The sequence below is a fragment of the Squalius cephalus genome, assembly GCF_949319135.1.
Source record: "Squalius cephalus genome assembly, chromosome: 23".
Lineage (NCBI taxonomy): Eukaryota > Metazoa > Chordata > Actinopteri > Cypriniformes > Leuciscidae > Squalius > Squalius cephalus.
Genome location: NC_137144.1, coordinates 24225853 through 24246379, shown reverse-complemented (window position 1 = coordinate 24246379; position 20527 = coordinate 24225853). Strand labels below are relative to the sequence as shown.

Here is a 20527-nt window from a genome sequence, read left to right as displayed (position 1 = left end):
ATGAATGGATGATTGGATGATGGTTGGATGGATGGATGATTGATGGATGGATGATTGATGGTTGGATGGATGGATGATTGATGGTTGGATGGATGGATGGATGGATGATTGATGAATGGATGATTGGATGATGGTTGGATGGATGGATGATTGATGGATGATTGATGGATGATTTCAGCATCAGGCTATAAAACTCATTTTGAGTTCATGAATCTTCACTAACTGGAACATGTTGTATAAATGGGACTCATTTTGGAGGAACAGACAGCTGTGAGTGTTTGAACAAATGTTTTCCTTCTTTTCACTGATCTTCTTTGCTCAGGTTAATGAACAGATGACAGGAATATCTGGATGCCTCATTGATTAGCAATAAACAAGTTTTGTTCGAATCAAATCAAGCTCACTTAAAGATGCATTCTCAGGTAGACTGAACTTTAAGAACTTACTCTAACAAGCTAGGAGATTAATTGATATGATCTTCATGAGTTTAATAACTGAATCTTGCGCATGAATCACAGTCCAACGTATCTGAATAAAGTCATCATGGTGAGACACTTCAGTTTTCTGTAGAGCGATTGGTTTCTGGTTCACGGGACTGACAAACCTTTAATGAGCTGGTAAAATGAAGCAAGTAAAGCTCCAGTAGGTTCTGTCATGCTGCTGTCTCGTCCCATACAGAGACGAGTGAGACACTGAGAGTCCTTCTGGGCCTCAGTGTGTGATCAAATATAGTCCGATCTTCACACCTCATAAAGCTGCGATGTCGCTTTAAGATTCTGACTCGAACAAGAGGAAATGGCTGCCTGTCAGAGACGGCCGAGCTTTATTGGAAATGTTTCTGCTGTGTAAAATCCTCAGAGAACGTTTGATTACCGCTGATTGAGTTTGTGACTGGGAGAACAGGTAGCTCATCTCAGGTCCACTTTTGTAGCTTATTCGGGCCACTTACTCAGGATGAGACAGCGGTTTGCTTTCTTATGTGTTGTTCAGGAGCAGGTACGTCTGAAATTGATGATTCCACAATAGACTGACATGCAACAAGTACCAGTACTTGAGTCACAGAACACGAGCCAAATGAACAGATTTGCTTGTGAAAATCTACTTTGCATGCTACTAAATGTCTCAAATAAGAAGTAAATACAGTATAGATGAATAGATGAAATGTGTACACTGTATATTAAACAAGTTTGTGAGTCTTTTGAATGATTCATTAAAAGAAATGACTCATAAGAGCAATTTTCTTGTGAAACAAACTACACTGGCCACATTATATGTTTTTGAAAGTAACTAGAAAGACATTATAGTTATATATTTACATTATATATATTTTAGGTTCTATGATATGTATATTTAAAATTCATGTTTTTTATTTGAGACATTTGGGACATTTTGAATTGTGAATATTTCTGAACGACTATTTAAAAGAAATGACTCATAAGAGTGGCTCATAAGAGTCATTTGCACGTGAATCAGACTACACCGGTCACACTGTATGAGAACATCAAGAAGGACAAGTTTTAATTATGTATAAATGCTGGTCAATTATATTTGTGTGAAATTATAATACTTATATATAATAACTATATAGGACATTTTGAATTGTGAATCTTTAGAATGATTCTTTAATGAAACCACTCAGAGTCACTTTCTCATGAATCAGACTGCACTAGTCACACTGCATGTTGGTTTTTAAGGACAGCTTGATTTAAAAAAAAATATATATTTGTATTTATTTATTTTGCTTTAGCTCTATAGATTCAAAGATTGTCATTGAGAAGTGCTCATTGGAGCTGCCCAGTGTCTTATAATCCTCCCTGAAATCACATGAAGCCAGCCAGTCAGCTTGAAGCTCATGAGCTCTTGGTGTTTTGGTGTGTCGTTTGCATCAGACGGCGAGTGTGTGTGTGTGTGTGTGTGTGTTTGAAGCCCAGGCTCCTCCAGATCTGGTTAGAGGAAAGTCTCTTTGAATGAGGGCTTTTGATAGAGACTTTGTTGAGAGCCGCAGGTCTGTGGATTATTCTGAGGAGGTGCAGAAACCACAGATGACCAGCGCTGGACTAGATGATGAGAACTAACTCCTTTCAGCCTGGCTTTCTGATCAGAGGCAGCAGGAATGGGGGTTGGGGAACAGGAACCAGTGCTATTTTAAATGGGACACCAGCTTTTAGATCCGTTCATGCCAGATCTCAATATGTAATGATCTCAATGTAAACTCAAAAATAAAGCTTTCAAAAGGGCTTTTTTTCTCTCACAGCGATGCAATAAAAGAACCTTTCAGTGAACAGTTCTTAAAAGAACGTTTTTTTGTCTTAGTGTGAAGAACATTTTTAAAAATCGGAACCTTTTTCCACTATAAAAACCATTTGTGGAATGGAAAGATTCCATGGATGTTAAAGGTTCTTCATGGAACCGTCGATGCCAATAAAGAACCTTAATTTTTGAGTGTGTAATGTTGTCCTCTGAAAGTAGAAGTTTGATCCTCTGCAGGAGAGCAAGACTCACACAAACTGAAGCAACACACAGATTTGTGAGAGGATAGGTTGGAACTCTCTTATTTACTCTCTCTCTTTCTCTCATTTTCTCTCAATCCATTCTGATGGGATTTACAAGCAAGCGGTAATCCGTAACCGCTGCAGAATCTGCGGCCCACTACGCAATCTCTCTCTCTCTCTCTCTCTCTCTCTCTCTCTCTCTCTCTCTCTCTCTCTCTTTCTCCTCCTTTCCCTTCTTAATACCAAAAATAATTTAGCTGCTTCAGTGGAGGACGCTGGTTTTATCCCCGAATCTGGGCTGAAAGGGACGTGTGTCTGTTGCAGCAAGCATTGTGCAGAATTAGACTGTGACGGTCTCTCTCTCTCTCTCACTTTATTTCTCTCTTCTTCAGCTAAAGCTTTTTAAAAATGTCAAGGATTTACCCTGTTGCTAAGCGGTTCACAGACTCTGTGCTGTTTTCCCGGTCCGTCATATGAAGTGTTTTGAGTCGGCCATCTGGAAGAGATGACAACCCACTTCAGATTCACTCGCACGACACATCTGTGTGTGTATGATCACCGACTCCAGGCATGAAGACCACCATGAGTGTGGCGACTGTGCTGGTTTCATCGCTTGTTGTGTGTGAGTTCTCAGAGGACGTGTAAATGACACACATTTTTTACAGGGTCATATTTGTTGCGTGTACATTGAAGAAAATGGTATAGGATTTATTTTGAAACAATATTAACTTGATAGTAATTGATAGTAAATGTCAGGATTGCAAAGAGTATAACACGTTTAATTAAATGTGAGATTTTGAAACGGAAAGACTGAAATGGATTACTGCGGAGTGTGTTTTACAAGATTAAACTTTGTTTTACTTGCAACTACAAAAAAAAAAATCATTTTTTGTTACAGTGTCGTGCACCAAACTTGGACGGACAGCGTCATATTAAAATTTGAAACGGTTCAGTATGCATTGACATATTCAAACAACATGATTTCAGACTCCTCCAACTCAAAATTTTCTAGTGACTGGCCACATCTATATTTTTCAATTGAATTTCTGTTAATTGAATTTGATCAATTGTGGCAACAGTCAGAAATAATATATTGAGCTAATGGAAAATGTAGCTCACCAAACCGTGTTGTTGGTCCAATTAAATATTTGAATTATGAAAAACATTAAGCAAAATACATATTTTATCACATCACATTATTAACAAATCAATTCCAACACAGGATATTTGGTGAAAATACCTTATTCTAAATGAGGAAAAACACTGAATACATTCAAGAAGTATTTTGCATGATAAGACGTCTTGATGTGGTGATGAAAAAAACTTTCAAAAGTGGCACTGCATAGGTTAAAAACCTGCAAATAAAAACTGATATTAATGACAAAGTTCTCCTGCATGACATCTGGCAAGTGCCAGAACAGAAGTCGCTTGGAGACTCGTGTCAGTCGATGTATGCAGTGAGCATGTGACCTCATAAGTGCTCTAGCTGTATGAACATCAGTTTATTTCCTCTGTGACTCTGAAGGGTTGTGAATTATTCACCCAGAAGGCTTAGAAACCCTCCAAACTCCCCTTTTGACTGTTTATTTGGCTGGTGCGGAGTCTTGTTGGCCAAACAAGTGGCGATACACTTTAATTTAGTTTAGTGGTGTCGAGACGCGTCCTGATGGGCAGATGTGTGTGACGTCTGCTCAATGATTCTGCGAGACGGAGCGTCTCACGTGTCTGTGTTTAAACAGTATCCGAGCATCTCCTCCCGCCGACACACATCTGCTGCTCTCAGCCGTGGGATTGAACACAGATGCTGAGGAGAGCAGAGGTCTCTCGCTCCAGGACCCTCAAGAAGAGATATATATACATTAACACATGAATAATCAAATGATTAGAATCATACATTTGTAAAAAGAAAACATGCATACATAAATACACTGGCCGTGTTGTATGTTTGTTGTTGTGAACAATTCCACAGAAATATGGCATGCCTGTTTATTTATTTTTTACTTCTATTGTACACTGTAAAAATTAAACCGTGATTTTTACGGTAAAAAAACGGCAACTGTGGTTGGCAGAGCTTTACCGTCAAAAATACAGTAGCAACGTTATTGGTTTTACAGACTTAACTTAAATTTTACAGTAATAAACCGTATTTTATTATCTGATATAACGTGAATTTACCATCCTATTAAAGTATTAATATCTGTTTTGTACCATTGTAATGCACTAATAACCACCAATCACAGCAGTGATGAGACTCACATGATCAATCAAAGCTCATCACAAGCAGCTCTTCCACAAGAAAGTTAATACTAAAATATAGAAGCTGCACAGTGTCATTCACACAAACATTAAACACCATCATGGTAACACATGCAATTTTAAAAATGCAATAAACATTAATTTAACAACATTAAATGTAACATAAAACCCTATGTACATAACTGATTAGAAAAAAGCTAAGAAAACTATGAAGAAACATAGTTATTTCAACAAAAATACATCAAATGTGAAGTTTCACACAGAGAATTGTGGGAATGACAATTTACGGTTTTTCACTGTAAATTATACAATGAGTTGTTCTTTTTCACTTTCAAAAACTGTAAATTTAACGGTATTTTACAGTAAAATTACATTAAATGTACCATTAGATCTATCACAGTTATTTACCGTATATAGTACGGAAACTTTCTGTTAACCAATTAACAGTTTTTCACTGTAGCATTTTTACAGTCTTTTACCGTTAAAATGACGATCATTTTTTACAGTGTATTTGTGCTGCTCATTATTTCTCCCCCATCACATTTGATTCAAACTCGCAACTCATCAGCGTCATTTTCGCTTCACCCCAACCCAGGGGTTATTGGTGATTTTCAGCATCTTGAATTAGTGATAATCCCGTTGATGTCTTCCCTTCTGTGCAAACAATGTCAGCCGTTATGTAAAGTCCAGGGACTCGAAGGTAAAGATCTCACATAATCCACACGGGCTCCTGATAAAGAGCTCCATCTCTCTCTCTCTCTCTCTTTCATGATTAAACCATCAGCTGTGGGTGGTGAAAGAGAGAATGACAGTATGATTCAAATGGATGGCGAGATAAAGAGAAAATCATTATGCTGCTGATGCCAGATTTCTCGTGACAGGGTAGATACGGTGAATTATTGCAGTGATTGTTGGTGTACACGACGTGAATGTGTGCCATCTGGAGCAGAGAGTTTATTTCACCGAATAGAGCGGATTCTGTCGTTATTTACTCCATGACCTGCATGACTGCTCTGTGAAACACAAAAGGAGCAATGCAAGTCTTTAAATGTGCGATCAAAAGACCATTGAGCAAAGCGAGTCAACGAATCGATAACGAATCATCGAGTTCACGAATGAATCATTCAGATTGGAATTAGTCTTAAAGTCTTATTTCACTTATGTTATGTAACTACTTTATTGTAATTTTGAAGCCTTTAAAATGACTCTGATTTTCAACTAAAGAAAGAATGATGTTGTTTTTGGGTGAACTGTCTCTTTAAGATAAACTCCCACTCTGACTTTGCAGAAAAACTCGCTTCATTTTCATTCGGTCATCTCTCGCTCGCTATCTCTTCATGTTTGTGCGCTGTTAGCTGCTTGTGTAGTGCGTCGCGGATCATTAGAGACGCTGTTTCTGTGACCGAAATATGAAACTGTTAAACGTACATTAACTTTAATAGAGACAGCAGTGCTCTGAGATTAATATTGCTCTCTAGTCAACTCTGTGCTGTTTGCGCTCGTCTTTTCATGGCTGAGAAAGCTTTAAAGTCAACATGAAATCAAAATGGACTCCATTTACCTTCTTAATGCACATTTGTGCTCTTGTTTAGCACAAAAATGACTTAACATCCACTCTGAATGACGCATTATATCAGTGAAATTGGTTATGAATGCCGTTTAATGTTGACTTTGGTGGTTCTCCAGTCACATGCGCTGAATAAAGTCACCTGGAGACGAGGAACTGAAAGACGTACTGTTGTTTGATGTGATTTGAGATCTCATCTCTGACTGTGCGGAAGTCTTTCAACATCTGCAGGCTTGTGTATGCACAAGCAAGCACACAAACACACAAAGAAAAGCAGTCTGCTGCAAATGACAGAGAGCCTGACAGGAGCCCCAATCGGAGATGAATATGAAAGATATGACACATGTATGGAGTGTATATAGGAGCGAGGGCTTGGAACAACAGTTGTTTTGGCAGAACAATTTGGTGCGATGATTCCAGCGTTGTGAAATAGCAGAGGAAGCCGTGGCGGGGGAAATGGGTTTCTGTTTGATTGACAGCTGGAGAGATGGTCCTGTCATTCTCTAACTTTGACAGTTCTTCTAGACATGGGCAGTAAAAGGCACAGACGCCCGAATGAGAGGTTGAAAACGAATCATTATAGGTGACAGCATATCCAAAGAACTGACAGACAAACATCCTGTTTGTGGAAAGATTGGATCAGATTGGATGTTAGCGTTCTTTTACAAACATATTCATGGTGGTGCCATGTTACAGTGATGGTAATCAGATTGTCACTTTATAATTCACTTTTTAAAAAAAGTATCTCGGTACAGTGATGGTATCTGATGATAACACTTTTATGAGGGTTTGCCGTGCTACTGAATGATTACCGTGTTCATATACCATGTTATTTACATGGTGTTTTCTGTTGGTATTCAAAGGAAAGTGAATGGGCGACATACTAATTGATAAAAAAATGGATTATGTTAGGCAAGTTACATTTTCTAGGTGAAATATTTAACTTAATCATAGGTCATTTACTATAGAAGTCTTAAAGGTACAGTATCGAAACCTTTTTTTTATTTTTTTTTTTTTTTTATATATATATATATATATATACACACACTGTGTGTGTGTATATAGTGTGTGTGTGTGTATATATGTATGTGTATATTTATATGTAAATATATATGTATATGTATATATCGTTAGCCTCATAGCATAATTGCCTAAGTTATATTGAAAAAAAAAATGACTTAGGCAATTATGCTATGTATGTATATAATTTGTAATAATACATACATACATGCATGCATACAGTGTATAGTAAACAGAAAACAATTTATTTAAATGCAAAAACATTTGAAATAAATTAAAAGCATGGTAGAAATATGTTTTTAATTTATTTATGAAATAATGTATTAATAATAATTTCATATATGTATGTGTGTGTGTGTATATGTATATCTTACATACGTATAACTTCATATCAATGTAATATATATATATATATATATATATATATTACATTGATATGAAGTTCAGTACATTTAAATTAATTAATTATCTGTGAAATTCTGTTAAATGAAACATTCGCTGTCAAGGAAAAAAACCTCTAGATTCTGAAGGGGTGTAAATGCTCATGTATTAATAATCATAACTGATTATAATTGAACACTTGTCTGATATTATAAGTGGGGACAAAAACAGAATTGCTCCCAGCGTGCACCAGCCTGGACACGTTTTGTGGCCGCCGCGAGTACACACAGGAAGTGATGTCGTTCAGGATAGAGCCCTCAGCACAGCTTCTCATCTGGTGTTTGTGCGCTGCAGGCTCCGAGGGCCGCTGTAAGTTGCTTGTCTTGCGTTATCTCTCGCTACGCCTCCACGACGGCGGCCCACAGGCGTCTCTGACAGGAAAGTGATGCTCCGCTCCTCCAGAGACTCACGCTCTTCTCTCCAAAGGATGAGTTCAGCTCCCTGTTGAAGCAGAGCTGTCGTCTGCGCTGTCAGAAACACACACGCACAGAAAACAGGGAGTTCAGATGTTAGCGGGGTGATGGAGCTCCAGCTGAATCTGAATGTGCTGAAGCTGAGGAGGTGTGCAGGATGGTGGCGAGAGCTTCTTCCACAGGCTGAGATCAGATCACTCAGGTGGAAAAGTGCTGGTTTTATCAGGGATAGTGGAACAGATACAGTAGCAGAGGCACTGAATCATTTTATGGAGACCTTAGAGTCTGGGTGGAGGGTTTTGCTGTTTATGGGTTAGAGATCCTCACAGAGATGTTCTTCTAAACATTTAAATGATTTCTTGTTGGATTGGCTTGATTTTTAAACTGCATGGCGAGCCTGCTTTTAGCTATTATGCCAGCCACAGCTGGAACCAGCTTCCAGAGGAGATCAGATGTGCTCCTCACATTCAAATCCAGACTCAAAACACTTCTGTTTAGCTATGCATTTACTGAATGAGCACTGTGGCGCTGTTCGTCCGACTGTTTGTACTGTACTGTATTTTATTTAATTTTTCTAAACTGTTTTAATTATTCTTATTTCTTTTTATTATTGTAATTTCTTCTATGTAAAGCACTTTGAATTGCCATTGTGTATGAAATGTGCTATATAAATAAACTTGCCTTGCCTTGCCTTGCATATTTCTCAAAATAAATAAAATCTTAGGAAACTCTAAACCAGGGCTTTGTACAGACTTTTAAACTGTACTGAAAAATAATCCAGAATAACATGAAGGTTGGGTTTCCATTCTTTCCATTCATATTTTATTCGATTTATTAAATTTTAAGATGTTGCATAAAAAATGCGTGATGGAAAAAAAAACTTAATACATTTAAAAAATGTGCATAAACATATTGAGGCACAGGTATATGTGTGGCGTAAAACCTAAGTAAACCTAAAAAAAAGTAAAATCAGTAATATTGTGTAATATAAACATTTTACAGAACTGTTTATACAGTATATATTAGGGCTGTCACGATTCCTCGATTAAAGTACTCTATTAAAAAATATATATATATTGTGTGTGTGTGTATATATATATATACATATATATATACTGTGTGTGTATATATATATATATATATATATATACTGTGTGTGTATATATATATATATATATATAATTTATGTTTTTTTTTTTTTTTTTTTTTATCGAGTACAATATACATTGTTTAAAAGAAATAAGGTTGTGCGTTAAAGTTATTTTACAGTTACGACTCTCCTCCACCGTGCTAGTACAGTCCGAATAACATGACTCTTTTGAGCTGGTCGTTTTAATGAATCATCTCTTTGAATCAGTGTGATGAATACTTCACTGAATGAACTCATTCAACATTTGCACATCAGGAAATAAAGCAGCTCTCTGTTTTCTCACTGGCGTCTCGGAGAACAAATTGAGATATTAAAGAGAGGTTAAGATATTAAAGCGCAACACTCCATCTTTCCAAATCTAAATCCGCTAGTGAAATAATGTGGATTTATTCAGCGTAACGTGTTTTGCAGTCGCACACATGACAGCAGATTAGTGGGCGGCAGAACGACAGGAAGTGCATGAGCTCCACTCCTCCGCAGCGCGTGATTGGACAGGAGCCTTTCTGTTTGTATTTTAATGCCTAACCTTGATAAAACTATGATTACCAAAAGCATGTGTAATAATGCATTAAGAAAAGGCCAATGTGAAGGGATGACAATCACATGATAGAGGGAATGAAGACATTAATGATGATTATGAGAATGAACGGTACAAAGACTCATGTGATGCTTTCCTTTTAGTCAACATGAAATAAAAATTGACTGTTTACTTTCTTTTCGAATGTCAGCAAAAGGTCAAAGCAATATTTACTCATTTACTTTTTTCCAATGTTAGTAGTATTTTCAATCTCTCATTTTATGCAATATTTGCTCAGAAATACAAATAAACATTATCACACTTGAGATATATAAAATAATGTTTTTGTTGATATATAAAATCAACAAAAACATTATTTTTTAATTCATAATTCTTTCATTTTAGCAATTTTAACAATTTCTCAAAACATATTTAATTCATGCAACATTTGCTCAAAAAAACCCATATAAACATTTTTAACATTGCTATATTTTTTTCTCAATGAATATATAATTACAATATAAACATCATGCAAATTTAAGCAAAATATAATCTTATTTTAAGCTATAGCCTATATTTTTTTATAATTTTTTTCAGAATTCTTAATATTTATTCTGATCTATTGGTAATAATTCATCAGTGTGCATTATTCCAAAGAAGTTTGTCATTGTAAGCTTTGACTTTTCTTTTTGATGTCACTAGAAATAATTTTTCATTTAATAATTATTGACATTCCCGTGTTACTTAAAATGCGTGACAATATGCGAGTAAAATGGGTTGTTAATGCCGTTTCATGTCGACTTGCATTCTATTTTTGAGAATTATTTATTTGCGTGGTATATTTGTAAGAAGTTCTTTCTTTTAATCCAAGGTTTTTTTTTTGCATTTGCATTTGACCCAGTTCCAGTGTTCCCCGTAGGTATACTCAAAATGAACGAAACACGCAGATACTCTCATTTTTGGCCACAGTTTTGTTTTAATACATTGCGCTCTCCATGGGATGCGACTCTTAGTTTAGTGTTTGTGTATTTTGGAGCTGTGAGATGATCAAAGCTCTTGCGTGCCCTTCTGTTTGTCTCTGAACCCCAGAGCTCTCGCCAACATTACAAACTCCCACTGAACTCACAAACACAGCGTGCGTTTCAAACTTTCGCGTAGATGGGCGGCACAGTTTCTGCGGTCATTTTTCCCAGATAAAGAACTTCCCGCAACACACACTGCTCAGAAAGATCAGCCTCCCATCCTCCGCAAACTCTCCTTCCTAACTCATTCTCCTGGTTTAATGAGTGTTACTCAGTATTGTAGAGATTACCCCCATCCTCCTCATTCGCCAGCGTTTTGCGTGCAGGAATAAACCAGATGTAGCCTTTTCACTCACTGTGAGATGAGGATTTAAAATCTGCCGCTGTCAGCCTCCTTCAGAACGCTTCATAAGCATCTTTGAGACAAAATTTCACTAAGCCGACTGCTTGCTTTTCTCTAGCCCATTCACGTGGACGGCACGAGTGTTGTGCTTCTGAACGCACGTCCATTTTCACTGTAATCACTGTTTATTTGAATCAAGTGTTGGGGAAAGACCCTTTCTTCATGTTGTACAGTGTTTGGATCGAGTACAGTGTTTGTCAGAGTGACCATATTTTACTTTTAACTTTACTTTCAACATTAGCGTTATGTTATTGAGGAACTTCATTACTTTTTAGAATCGCACTGTTTTACTTTTGGGTTGTTGTAAATTTGGCTTTACTAGTGTTTGTAAATGCAAATTGTAGGCAACTTGAAATATACAATTAGGGAACACTTTAGTTTAGGGTCCAATTCTCACTATTAACTAGTTGCTTATTAGCATGCATATGTTGGCTGTTTATTAGTACACTGTAAACCCTAACGCTCAAAATAATGAATTGGTTTGAGTAGGACAAACTTAAATTAAACTAATTAGTTCAGTCAAATGAACTTTTATGAGTATTTAGCACTTTCTTTTTCTTTCAAGTTCACAGAACTGATATATTTTAAGTAAACTTGAAAAAAGTAATCTGATTACATAACTTGCGTCACTTACCCAACACTGCTTGTTGCTTCTCCACAAAGTAATCAAATTTCAGTTATTTCCGTCTTCTCTCGTTCTGTTTTGTTGTTCACCACTGGCACCCATTCCCAGCGTTCTCTGTCCCAGGCTGCCAGTCGTGGGGGGTGAACAAGATATCCGGTTTATCTGGGTCGGAGCCAGGAATCTTTAGAGAAAAGCAAACAGGAAAAACTGGTGCGTTCCTGAGGGAGCCCTGCGCGTTTATGTGAATCTTTCTGATTTCCATATGCTAAAACCGCAGTTAAACTTCTATAAATCAAGCCATGCGTTCGCTTCGGCACGCATGAATTTTGAATGGCAGCGCGACTACAGTGGTTTCTCAGGAGATGATCCCGGTCCCCCATGCCACGGTTTCTCCAAGCACGGAGGAAAATGGAAAATCTTTGAGAGAACTTCCACAACTTTGTGCAGAATCCCTCGGCATTTGCCATTGTATCGCAGGCTTTATAATGACATTCAGAGATGGTATAAACACGTGTTTTATCTTTGAGGAAACGCAGCAGGAGAGAATTGTGCTGTATTTATTGAGGGATCTGTTGCAGGAGAGAGAGAGAGAGAGAGAGAGAGAGAGACAGAGAGAGACATGGGGGTCTCGGTTGCCCTGAAAACTTGAAACACTTGAATGTGTTTTTCACAGGTTCAGAAACAGGTGTTTTTAGAAGTTTAATTCTGGAGAGGGTTTAAGCGTAACTCAAATGTTAATGAGATAAGCCCGCCGAGCGTCTGGATCACAGAGAAACATGCTTATCTGGTTTGGCAGGGTTGAATTAACAATAAATAAATAATAACGCTAGAATTGTTTGCGTTCACCCTCTGTGTTTTCAGTTTGTGCGGTGTTTGCTGTCTCTGGAGACTGTCGACATGCGCGCCGTCAACTGAACGTGTCGTCGCTCGCTCGTCCATCAAGTCTCAAATCTGTATACTTCACGCTTTTATTCCCTGAGGGCTCTTTCACATCAGACCGTTTTGTTTGTTTGTTTGGTGTAAAAGCAATTTTTGGAAAATGTATTTTGAATTAAATTTACTTTTCTCGCCCTTTAGGCAACATTCCTGATTCTTGTTTCAAGTATAAACCTCATTCAGTGTTGTTAGATTTAGACGTAGCACAAGAAAGAACAAGGCTTAATACCTTGACATTTTTATATTGCAGCAAAAATTAGGTTTAATCTTTGTATATATATTTATATTTTTATTCTACCCAAGCAATCACGGTTGGAGAGATGGTTGAGCGTTGAATCTAGTGTAGTTGGGGGAAAGTGGATCTGTTAACCCCATTACATTACTGTATGTAGGTCAGAAGATTTACAGCTTACGATCGATCACGGCACAATCAGCTCCAGCCATTTTTCATCCCCATAATTGGAAACTTTGCAGCAGGACGTGCCAGTTTAGGCTTGTTTTGTCAGGACATTGTGCTCGACTCAGATACGGTTTAGTTTACTCTTCTGTATGGGTTTGTGCTGAAAAGATCAGTTTGATGCACAGAAAACCATTTTTTTTAATCTCATTGTTATACCTGATAAACATTTATTTTCCCGAAGAGCTCTAAATCTCTCTGGAGCTCATGATCTGGACTGAACAATACCCATGATTCATAGCAATATTTATTATACTTGTAAGAGTCAGGGAGTTGCTGGTTTATATAATATGAAATAATAAAATATATTATTATTATTATGATTAATATTATTAGTATTGTGGTTTTGAAAAGTGTCTTGTGTGTGAATAAAATATATAAAATATCTATAAAGTGTATATGTATATATGTGTGTATATGTGTAAAATTATATATATTATTTAATTTACATAATCTAAAATACTAATATATATATATATATATATATCTGTCTGCCTCTATGGGAATTTAACATAGGGGTGTCCAAACTTATGCACCCTGTATTTTAAGGAAGAACATTTATTTATTTACGATACATTATTCATTCACAATGAAAATTGGTGTCCTTAAAGGTTGGATTTTTCCAAATTTTTTAAATTAAGGCATTAAGTTCAATTTCCAAAAGATGATTTTTTATTCCTCTTTTTAGTCAACTTTAGCATGGGTGTCTAAACTTATGCATAGCACTGTATATATATGTGTGTATGTATGTGTGTATATGTGTGTGTGTGTCTGTAATTCTAAATTGTATAATTTATTTATAAATGTATTGAGTATATATATATATATATATATATATATATATATATATATATATATATATATATCCATGTGTGTTAAATTATATTAATGTTATAATTGATTTACATAATGTGAAATAATAATGTATAATTGATTTTATTATATTTATCATTATTATTATTATTAGTAGTATTATTATTATAATTATTATAATACAGAATATATATATATAATCAAAATGTATTAAATTATATTAGTTCTATTAAATTTGCATAAAATTTTTATATAATCATAATAATTATACATTATATTATCTTTATTACTATTATTATATAGAATATTATATAGGCTATATTATTTTATTTTTTTTAAATTATATATATATATTTTTTTGCTTGCATATGTATGTATGTATGTATACACATACAGTATAGACAGTTTTTATTATTGAAATATGAGTGTCTTATAGTATAATTTAATATAATTAATTATATGTTATTATATTATTTCGTATTATTATATATCAGTTGGAATGTTAAGGGATATTTCTCTCCTGATATTTCATACACAAACTCTTCTAGAATATCAGAGCAGATGGTTATCAAATACATGAGGCTCAAATGTGTCAGCGCTCTCAGGTGGTTTCCATAGGCAACAGAATGGCGCGCACATGTTGAATGTGCACTAAATCACTCGCGTTTATTAAATTCTACTGTCTCTCGCACCTCATTCTCTTCACTGAGCCCTGGACCGGGGGTTCTCGCTCTGAGGTTGTGTGCACTGGTCACGGCTGATATTTATAAAGGCTTCTCCGTACGTATGCTGATCCAACGCTGGCCTCCTCCGTGCCCCGAAATCCATATTCATCAGGATATGAAAGGTTATAACTTGTCCTGCATCAGCAGTTCGGCTCACTTCTTAATTAGATCTTATATTTCATCGGAGCTTTGAGCTAAAACTTCAGCTAAAACTGATTACATCCAGACAAAGTTGTAGCGCAAACGCCGCGTGACGCTAGCGGCTCAACATAGCAACGAACCCCCACGTCTAGCAAAGTGTTTGAGCTTTGATTTTGCTCTAATGGAGGTTGTGTTCGCCTCTGGTTGCACAAATACTGCTAATTAGGCTTTGGTGTGAGTAATTAAAGTGGTGTTGCGTGACCAGCAGAAGAAACAAGTGCATTTAGCGAGAAAAGCAATTAGCGAATTTAGTTCCTGCAAAGACCATTTATACTTTTTATTAATTTAGTTATTTAGGTAATTTAGTTTCAAACCCTAGTGAGCTACAGTACATAGACAACTGCCTGATAAGTGAAATGCTGCCTTTAAGTGACCAATTTGGAGGCTAGGGAGCAAATGTTTTGTCATGGAAATATCACATGGGAGGCTCACAATTGATGTTAGCATTAGCATTTCGCTATGGTAATATGGAGATGCTCTAATAAAAAGCTTCTTTTTTTTTTCAATACTTGCAGTATATTTCTCTCTCTCTCTCTCTCTCTCTCTCTCTCTCTCTCTCTCTCTCTCTCTCTCTCTCTCTCTCTCTCTCTCTCTCTCTCTCTCATATAGTAATTGAATTTCCGTGTCTTTTTGCACTTAAAATACACACAAAAAGACGACACAAATATCCTCGTAATAACAGTCGGTTATGTCTTAAGCGAACGTAAACAGTTGAGAAAGAAAACGCAAGTTGTGTAACAGTATATTGGATCTGTGCAGCTCTTAAAGGGACAGCAGCCTAAAATTCCTGCTGCCGTCTCTATACTAACGTTAATCAAACAACAAAAGACAACGAGAAAATTCACTCGCTGTTCTTGGCTGAATAACTTTTGTAACTATATTTGTAATGTATATTTTATTTATAAAGTGAAGTGTTATTTTACATTTGATTCCAGTTTCTGCATCTGAATACCTGAACATCTTTATTTCAGTCACATCTATTTCTTTGCGTAATTGCTAATTTGTTTATATTAGTTAGGCTAGTTGTTGTTGCTGTGGTACTTTTAAACCATGGGCAGAATTTCCTTGTGTAAGTGTTCTTTAGCCTGCTAAATTTTAGGCTTTAACTACAAATATATACTACAGCCTGTCAATCAAACATATGTGTGATTCCAGTGAACTCCGTCACAAGTCTTGTGGGGTACGACGACACCCTCGTCTAAGTGTTTCTGTGATGCTAGCTAATGCTAAGCCCCGCCGGAGAAACCTCGACCGTCTGGTCTCCACACTGCACATTAACATGTCATGTCCTCCACCCCTCCCTCACTCTAACTTATTTACGCCTCTGAAATCCCCTAATAAGGGTACTTACATTGATTCTCTCCCTAACCAGGCTCCATTACAGATTAAACAGGTCTATGGAAGAGAGAATGACGAGTTGAATGAGAGAGAAGATTATAGGAGCCGTGTGATTTATCTGAATGTGTTTCACACACCTGATTTTCTCTCTCTCTCTCTCTCTCTCTCTCTCTCTCTCTCTCTCTCTCTCTCTCTCTCTCTCTCTCTCTCTCTCTCTCTCTCTCTCTCTTTCTCTTTCTCTCTTTCAGTGCTGTGGAAGTTGAACAGACAGACACCTCACTCTTATGTCAAGCATCAATTAAAGCAATTTTCGCCTTGGAAGTAAGTGTCTTCCTACTCTGTTTGGGATTATTAATATCTCCACTACAGCTTTGGTTGATTTTTTTTTTCCCTGCTTAAAGGAACAGTTCACCCAAAATGAAAAATTCATGTCATTATTTACACACAGCCGTTCTCTTGTTATTCCACACTTGTCTGCGGCACAATACAGAAGATTTTTTTTTTTACATGTATCTAAATGTACTGATAATATACGATTAAAACTGTGGGGTAAAAGAAAATACATTTCTATAACATATATAAATATATAAATTAACACATATGTAACACATATATAAATAAATAAATAATATATTATTTTTATTAAATATTTAAAATTAAATTAATACTAAAATGTCGGAATAATAATACAAATAAATAATAATAGGAATAATAAAAAGTATTAGAAAATTAAGAATAAATCATTTTAAATATGTTAACAAATATATTGAAAATATATTTTATATACACATATATAAGCATAAATAGCTTTGCATGATGAACACGTTCAATTATGCTGTTCAATTATCATTTTTAAAAATGATTTTATGTCTTCAAAAATTCAATTTTTTTTTTTTTGTTCAATGTCAAAAAAATAACTACAAATGTATCTGTAAAGATAGGAGGTGATAAAATGAAAGACTTGTCATTGTTGTGTGACTCCTTTACAGTGCGTCTCTTAAAAGCAGTCGCTGTAACATCAATCACATTGTCAGAGCGATGCCCCCTATCTGCCACATGATGCATCATCCTTGAAAACTTCAGGACGATCTCACTGGATCCAAACCAGAATTATTCCCAAAACTGTCCTGTGTTTAATTGATGGCGGTGGGAAGATGAGTTTGAATATTTATCGGTCGCTTTTAAAACAAGTGGCAGAGACGCCAAGGGAGATTCCATTAGCAGAGCTTCATTTAGCATCAGTGAGGAGTCTCATGTGAACGGTTTCCCAGTAAACTCTTAGACAGGTGTTTCTTCAACTATGGGCACTTTTTGTCCCTGTGGACCTTTAGAAAGTAAACTCTTGTAAAACACATTTATTGCACTCTTCCTGGTTTACTATCTTCTAACAATGTCAAATTGTTGACATGCATCACAGAAGTCTGTCCTTTTGTGAATTATAAAATATGTATTACACACATTTATTATTATTATTATTATTATTATTATTTTCTGAAATGTCGTTTCCAACAGTGTTATTTTCTATTGCATCTCACTTAAATGACATCTCAGTGTAAATGACATTCTAAACATTTTTAAAGGAGAACGCACATACCTGTATTTACATCCTGTTTTCGGTCGAAGCCCACAGTAATCGATTGTCGAGTTCACGCGCATAGGTTTAGTACGTACGATCATGCGCCCGAACTCGACAATCGACTACTGTGGACTTCGACGGAAAACAGGATGTAAATACAGGTATGTGCGCTGGCTGAAATAACATCATTTTTATTCATATCTTTCACATCTACTGCAGTCAGATTCACCGTGTTCACTCTGAAGGAATCACTCACATTGGCTGTGCACTTGTAATGACACATCAAGGATGTTAAGAGGCTAAAAGCAGGTTTAAAACTTGCCCCATTGAAGTCAACAGGGTGCAAATTTTAAAAAGAGGATAACACGGTGTAGGCAACACCGATTTTTGTCGTTGTTCTCTGTACTGACAGCACTCCAAATTTACAAAAAAATGAGCTCAATGTTAAAATTGACCGGAGTTCTCCTTTAAAACAAATTAAATTTTTAAAACAGATTCTAATGTGTTGCTAAGACTAATTTTATAGCTATCATTTTATGTATTCTAAATGCACATAATTACATGTAATATTTAATTATATTAAAAGTAATATTTTTATAATATAATATATTAATTATATTAAATTAAACAATTAAATATAGTTTTTCATTATATTAAGTCTAACAGTTTTTATATAAAATCATTTTAAAAATTGCATTTGAGAAATGTACTTAATTTTTATTTTTGTCATTGTATGTGAAAAACAAAAAGTAATACAATTATATATAAATTACATTATTTATACATTTTATTTTTTCATAACATATACATATATATATTACGTAACATACTATGTTTAATTTAATCATTTTATAATATATATATATTATATAGTATGTTTTATATTAAATTAAACAGAAAAAAATAAATAAAATATATATGTAAAATTACATTTATATATAATATATAAAATTACATTTTATTTACATATTATTTACATTTTATTTACACATTTCAAATTTTATATAAAATTACAATATAACAAAATTACATTTAATATGTTCAGATTTTTTTTTTCTGTCTGGGTCTTAGAAAAACATAAAACAATAAGACTTGTACATAAGACACATTTGCTAAGTACTTCGTTACCAAAGGATGAACGTTTTTCACCTTCATATCATATAAATAATGCTGAAATCTCATTCCCCTGTAACCAAAGCTGAAGAATCACCTAGACGCGTGTGCATGGTCTCTGTTTGCTCCGTCACTCAGACATCTCCTCATGACTCCAGAGGAGCGGAGAAATTGGCTTTACTTAGTAGAGCAAGACACACAGATAACGCAAGTCAACTACATCTAGAACTCCATTTAGGGATTGAATCATCAGTTTCCATTTGGACCTTCTCCGGCGAATCGAAAATGAATGTTTGTGCAGCTTGGCCTCGTCTGTGGCGCTCACCCCGAAGCTTAGAGTGCTTGTCTGATGATTTTGGAAGTGGACCGGGGACAGACCCCGAGCTTGGATGAGCCGGCTGATGCCACAGGTGATAATCACGCCGTGTGTGTGTGTGTGTGTGTGTGTGTGTGTGTTCAGGGTGGCTGTAATTATCAGCAGAAGGCTGTGGAGATAAATGAGAGCAAGCGACTGACAGGCGGTGGTTATCTGAGCCGAGCTTGAGCGTCGATAGCCGGCGAGAGAGATTTTAACAGTAGCGTGTCGGCTAAAGCCTGGCTTTGATGTTGCCCAATCCCGCCTGAGCCCTACAACATTTCCTTATTGGCGAGATATGAAAGGATAACGTGGATGTGTGTGATCATATCTGTTTAGTCATGTGGGAAATTCTGCCACTTATTTAAACCAATGCCAGCAAAATAAAGGGAGTTCTCAGGTGTCTCAGATGGCCTTATTTCAGCTGTGAAAGTCCACTGTTTTGTATCGCATGCCTAAGTCTCCTTTTCCTTTAAAAGGGACGTATCATGAAAGACAGGATACTTTTTTGCTAGTTGAGATTGGAAAGACTATTGAAACTCGAGCTTTTACAATGCAAAACACCTCCTCAGTTCAACCACACTGCATTAAAGGGATAGTTCACGCTAAAATGAAAATCAAGTCATAATTTACTCACCCTGGTGTTGTTCTAATGCCATATGCCCTTCTTTCTTTTATAGACCACAAAAGGAGTTTTTTTTTTTCGCGCACCCATTTAATGGTAGTGAATAGCAACCAGCATCAAACCTTTTAACACAAAAGTATCACAGAATGATCTCACACGACACACGTCAATATTCCCAGTGTTCTGGGGGTGTACGATATATAATTAAAAATCCTGACCTTGGCTGTTGATCTTCTGTGCTTGACTGCATGTTCGTCTTACTCTATTAGCGCCACAGTTCACTGAGTCTCACCCAGAAAAAGCACACAAGATGTGGGAAATCAAGATTACCAAAAGTGTGATTAAATAACCAGCATGCAGTGTAGATGACTTCATTGATTATAATGGGAATGTTTATATAATTGTGTCGACACCAGCGCTTGACAACATGAACTTTTTTGTTTACCAGCCACTGTGGCTAGTGGTTTTCCAAAGTTACTAGC

At 36.0% G+C, this 20527-nt stretch overlaps 1 protein-coding gene across 2 annotated transcripts in view; it reads left to right on the top strand.

Moving 5' to 3' along the window:
* Positions 1–20527, top strand: part of plxnb2b (plexin b2b) — a 156347-nt gene that overhangs the window by 79945 nt on the left and 55875 nt on the right. Inside the window, exon 3 of one of the 2 annotated variants that reach the window (XM_079858472.1) lies at positions 16625–16697. The exons of the other annotated variant lie outside the window; for it this stretch is intronic. The gene's annotated coding sequence lies outside the window, so the exon portion shown is untranslated. The remainder of the gene's footprint in view (positions 1–16624; positions 16698–20527) is intronic. 2 annotated transcript variants of the gene reach the window in all.